Raw genomic sequence first — 6,334 nt, 5'->3', positions numbered from 1 at the left:
ATACTTGTTTTTATTATTGTACCTTTATAACGTATTATTATCTAAGAACGATGAAGTAAAATTTCAATTAATATGAACATTATATTAATTCTTCTATATTAGGACGTATAAGTACATACATTTATAAACAACGTAGTTACGTTTCTATTTATCGAGGTGTAATCAAACGTGAAGCACATATCAAATACTCGTACAGTAAATACTTGAAAGTCTGAAGAGGGCTTCTTGAGCTAGGATGGCTTTTTCTCGATATCTGAACCATTGATTGTGACGACAACATTAATTATAAATAAAAATATAAAATATAAAAGTATTTAACACTAAAATTTAAGGACACGCGTTTAAAAAAGGTGTCTAAAGGTTTGTTACACACAATAAAGTAAACGTTTGCTGTGGAATATTTTATTCATAGGTGACTATGGTTGGGGTATCTCTCAAAGATAGAATTAGAAATGAGACGATCCGTGAGGTGAACTATCCCAGGAAAGTAGCAGACATAGCCCACAGAATTAGCAAGTTGTAGTGGTAATGAGCTGGTCACCTGTATCGCAGGACCGATAGCCGCTAGAGCAGACGTGTTCTGAAGTGGGGACCGCGTTTTGGCAAATACAGTGTGGGACGTCCTCCGGCCCGCTGGAACGACGACCTACGTAAGATCGCCGGTGGACGCTGGCTGAGGATTAGGGAATCAAATATTATTTTTATATTTGGTAAAAACAACCCGAGTAGAAATTTTTTCGTCTTCCTTGTAAGGACCGGACCGTGCGTGCCTGATCAGGACTAGATAAGGCATGTAACGCAGATGATGTATCTACCAGAAATTTACTTATTGGATTCGTTATTTTAAAATAGTTTTACATAGAAAATTACAATTAGTCTTCGTAAATGCTATTAAATACATAAAGTGGCCAGATCGCCTCGTATTCAAAGTACAAATGGATAACCACTCATATTTTTATGTGGAAAATTTAGGTGTAACAATAATAAATTAACAATTGTGTTTACATACATTATGTATATTTTGGAGACAATCATCAATTCAGAACGAAAAGAAAAGTATAGTGCGGCGTCCCGAGATTGGCAGCCCTGTCACGCTAAACGATCACGATGAGAAGACGTCGACGTGTCGGACGATTGTGAAACTTTATGAAAATCATTAAAACGAAGATTTTAGCATTTATGACGTCTTTGCTCGTTTATTCCACTTTTCACCCACATGATGTCTGAAAAAGGCTGACTAGAAAAACACTTCCACTTCAGAGAAGATCACAGCCAAGCACTCAAGTAGACTTGAGTTCCTGTTGTAAGATAGTCAAAACTCTTTAGGATAGGCGGTGCTGCTAGAGTCAGGGTTGGCAATGAGCTTTTGATGATCTTGTTGCTGCTTTGGGTTGCAGTGTCTTTGCTCTATTATTCCACTATTCACCCACATGATGTCTGATAAAGGCTGACTAGAAAAGTACTTCTACTTCAGAAAAGATCACATCCAAGCACTCAAGTAGACTTGTGTTCCTGTTGTAAGGTAGCCAGAGCTCTTTAGGATACGCTGTGCTGCCAAATTTGGGGTTGGCAATGAGCTTTTGATGATCTTGTTGCTGCTTTGGGCTGCAGTAAACGCTTACTATTAGGTGGACCGTACGCCTTTTTGCCACCTTACTGGTATAAAAAAAATCCCTAAATAACTTACTTTTGTAACCTTCTGACATTATTATTTGCATATATTTTGAAATTTCGAAACTTCTCAGTTTATTTGATATATGTGCTTACTATTCTGCTTGCAATAGCATCACGTTTTATAGCCTATAATTCGTCTCAATAAACTAACATTATTACACAAAAAATACCGATGGTGATAAAACCTCAAAGACATACGTGTCAAATTGCTAATACACTTATATCACAATCGAAGATTAAGATTCCAGTAAATAATTACTTTATCACTAATATATTGTGTGACGTATTCATTTTTATAATATAAATATCGAATCACGCGCTGATCGTATGGGGACATGATTTTGCTATTAATCATAAGTTTTGGCGCCGACGCTACAGCATATCTTTCGTTATCATTAGAATATTATGTTGTTTTCGTTTCATTATCATTATGTATTTGTTTATCAAAATCTCATTATTACCAAAATGTATTAGTATTTCATTAATTTCAATTAGCTTTCAATAGTGCCAAAATAAGACGAATAATTTCCCCAACGTCACGTAAGTTGAGAGTATTCAATGAAGATTAATCGATGCGGTAGGGACACGAACTCAATAAAATTTTGAAAACCTTTATTTTTAGCATAGGTATCCCGCGAAGTATGAGCTTGTACTGATATTCAAAACGACTACCTACCAACTATTAACTAGTACTAATAATACTTATAAAATAACTAAAAACAAACTATTATGTACAAACAAAATACTAGTACTAGTTACTAGTAGTTTGTTTTTATACCATACTTGAATAGAATTAACTCTATAATCTTATGGACTCAGTATAATTACCATGTTCAGCTTTCGTGTTGACAATTATTTAGAATATAAATAGCCATGACGTTTGCTGTGCGCAATCATCTGCCTTCAATATTATCGCTAAGGAGTGCCATTCACTGTCCAAGATGAATCCTTTATCCAGACGTATCGCAGATATCTCAGACGTGTCGATCTGATAAACACAACGAACTGTTTCCATGTTATATAAAAAACAACCTACTGCAACTACATATTTTATTATTTTGACAAAATTGTTAAAACGTGAAAATACTTCAATAATGTAAGAATATGCTATTTTTGGTTATTCGTTTGATTTTTACTACAGAAATATCTATTTTGGATTAAAAATTTTAATTATTCCATTGATGAAATTAAACGCGTGTGGCGGTTCCACCCGCGTAATTTCCGACTTTAATTTCGTCGACAAGTAGTACAGCGTAAGTAGACAATTTTTTTTTAACAAAAGCACTAGTCGTCACTGCGATTTTCGAGGGTTCCCCTCGATTTCTCAGGAATTTCATCATAAGATCATAGTTTCCTTATCGTGGTACCACTCTTAGGATATCTCCTTTCCAACAAAAAAAGAATTATCAAAATCGGTTCATAAACGACGAAGTTATCCCCGAACATAAATAAAAAAATAAATATAACCGGTCGAATTGAGTAACCTCCTCCTTTTTTGAAGTCGGTTAATAATTTGCCAATGTGTTATTCTGGATCTCCAGCTTATCTACTACGTACAAAGTTTCATTGCAATTAGTTCAGTAGTTTAACGTGAATGAGTAAACATCTATCTATCCTTATAAACTTTCGCATTTATAAATATTAACAGCATTAGGCATATGAAAGCGTTCATTTCAAAAATTCATCACTGTGACCTGTAAGATACTTAAACTACTCTAGTAATGGGCTAATAAAGACACAAGTTGTCAAGAAAATTACGTTCACCATAAAAATTGTTCCCTGCCACGATAATGTACTTGAGAATTTTCCCACCATGTGTAAATCTATCATTATATTTACTTGGAAGGTTAGACATAATAATTGTTTATTCTTAATAAAAATAAAACTGAAAAGTAAAACAGGACACTTTTAGAAGTTAAACTTTAGAACTGTGTTAAAAGTGCAGCCGTGGTCATGGCGCTTGCAAAGGTATTGAAATATTTGACACTCAAAATGACCAATGATAAACATAGTAAAATATCCCCTTTTACTTATAAATCTTAGATCCCACATATATTGCTAAAAGTAATGAATGTGAAGAAAGTTCACGTCCAGTTTTCAATATCACTTTCACGCTAGGTACAGTATAAAGAATATTAGTAACGAACAAGCCTAGCCCACAATTAAACCTGATTCCATTCAAGGATGTTGAGATATTGCCGTCTATGAGATATGCACATTAAGGACGGTTAACATCAATTAAGTTCTATTTCCATTGAGAGTGAGTCAGTTAGCGTTCATTGAGAGGTATCGTGGGGTGGAAGGGAGCTGGTGCGAGTTATTCGATGCAAATTGTCGTTATTTCATTAAAGTAATGCATCATGTCCGGTGGGACTCGTGTCGCATTCGCGTGCTGTTCGAGCTGCGTCAAAGGCTAATTTAACTACACGCGCAACTATTGATATAATTTCACTTCATTTCTACTAGATTATATCTGTGAAATCTTAAATCACATAGCGGAATGACGTTCTTAAGTAATTTTTATTGATAACAAACTCACACGGCATACCCCGTATCACTATTTTTTTTTTCTCGTAAATATGTCGTTTTTCTTAATAAAACAAAAAACAAAAAAGAATTATCTAATTTAGCGCAGTCGTTCAGAACTGTGTGTTCGCCAAAATGTATGTACATTTTGGCGATTTATTTTTATTTATTCTAATTATTTCCGTGAGCAAATGACAAAGCAAAACAGGAGTAAGGTATTATTTGATTATCATTTATTACTACCCGATGTAAAAATATTAAATATTTATCGAGTCTTATTTAATTAATGTACCCATATATTTTCGTCAGAATCTACAGTATCGGTTTCCTCAATTTAATACTGCATAACTGACTGGCTTTGATTGATTGATTAGAATAACCTCGCAATAAAAGCACGTTTTTGGAAACCAAAATAAATGTATAATTACTATACACGTACACTGATTTATTTATTATAGAACATGAAAAGATTAAAACATCAAAGAAAAATAAAGCAGATTAAAGAATATAAAAGAATACCTTATAAAAATAATGATTAGTTGCCAGTCTTATAATAAATCGTGTGTTATTTCAAAGCGAATTTTGTAGTGTCGAATTCTTTTTTTAGGACTTTTACACCAAAAGGCGCATGTCTCCCTATCCTTTGTATATATGATGCGAAAAGTTTTATGCTGTTTGTCGTCGAGTAGTACTCTACATTGATAAGCAAGTAATGAAGATAAAATTTTGTTATATAAAACATCAAATAAGAGCGATCTATTAATGTCATTGCTATCTCCACCTCACGTTTCGAGTACTTTACTTAAAAAGTTAGTTGGTATATTTTAGCTACTGTGATTTTTTCTCACATATCTGCTATGACATAGTTTTTAATTTTGATGACGTATTAATTTAATAGCGAAAGACAGTTCATGATATTTTGTATATCGTATCGGTCGACGTAGAAAATCTTATCTATCATATTTTATTGAATAGCCGAAAAAGGAGTGGGTCATCTTTTGATTGATTGATTCATTACTTGGCATAGAGCTCTTCGGCTGCCCAATTTCAAAACACAGTAAGTGACAAAAATTAATTTACCGAATTATTAAAACGACTCCATTGGAACGAAAAAAAGATAAAAAATCTATTCCGAAAAATTTGTCCCTTACTATGTTTTGAAATTGGGCAGCCGTCTCCATGTAGAATAAGGATCAGAGCTTAATTTACCAAGCTATTCCACTGCGGGTTAGCAATATATCCATATTCCCTACAGTTTTTTTATACAACAATGTTGGCAAACAAGCGTACGACTCCCCTGATGGTGAGCAATAACTATAGATTATAGACGCATGCAACACCAGAAGCATCACAGGCGCGTTATCGCTTCTCCCGATATTGAGCAAGAAATTCTGCTGTAATGTATGTGTATGTGATCGCTAGGTGTGTATAAATATCAACTGGGAGCGATTGCTTAGCATGCTCTCCGAAACACGATGGGACTCACAAGGACAGACAACCAGACCAGAAACAAATATGCACAAACACAAACATCCCTACCGAGCGGGAGTCGAAACCGCAATCGCCAGTGTATATGCGCCTACACACTCATCTATTATATAAATAATATCATCAGTAACAAAATTTATATCATTGAGGATGATTCTAATGTGTAATCTTAAATCGTAACCTAGCCTTAGTTAAAAAATATGTACAAAAAATATATACCTACAAATTATTAGTTACAGCTGCTCTTTACAATTATATTGTTTATTTATATGCTTATGACGTCAAACTACTGTTTTTGTGTCACTACACATTATCTTATATATTCTGTATTTAACAAAATGCTTTCAAAGTAATTCCTTAATATTTCGGACCTTCTCTATTGTAGATATGTCAATGTCTAAAAATCAAAATTAAATAGTAAACATCATTTTACACTGCCAAAATAAAAAAATACAAATACAAAGAAGGAAAGAATTATTTATGCATTAATGACATAATCGACTTTTTTTACTATTAGCATATGTAAAAATGTTTATTTAAACCTCACTATAATTGAAATTTCTTTTATAAATACATACATTTTGACTAGCCCGTTGGCGCAGTTTGCAGTGACCCTGCTTTCTGCTCCAAGGGTTTGTGGGTTCGA

General features: G+C 33.7%; 1 long non-coding RNA gene across 1 annotated transcript; it reads right to left on the bottom strand.

Annotated features, from left to right (window-relative positions):
- Nucleotides 1–386: 386 nt before the first annotated feature.
- On the bottom strand, nt 387–1,240 carry LOC123658483. Its single transcript, XR_006743888.1, has 2 exons — nt 1,010–1,240; nt 387–673 (listed from the first exon to the last, which is right to left on the bottom strand). It is a non-coding gene; the product is annotated as an uncharacterized LOC123658483 (long non-coding RNA).
- Between the last annotated feature and the right edge of the window lie 5,094 nt (nt 1,241–6,334).

This window comes from Melitaea cinxia, chromosome 12 (assembly GCF_905220565.1).
Source record: "Melitaea cinxia chromosome 12, ilMelCinx1.1, whole genome shotgun sequence".
NCBI lineage: Eukaryota > Metazoa > Arthropoda > Insecta > Lepidoptera > Nymphalidae > Melitaea > Melitaea cinxia.
The sequence above is the reverse complement of the archived record's forward strand: the minus strand, read 5'-3'. Positions and strand labels throughout refer to the sequence as shown.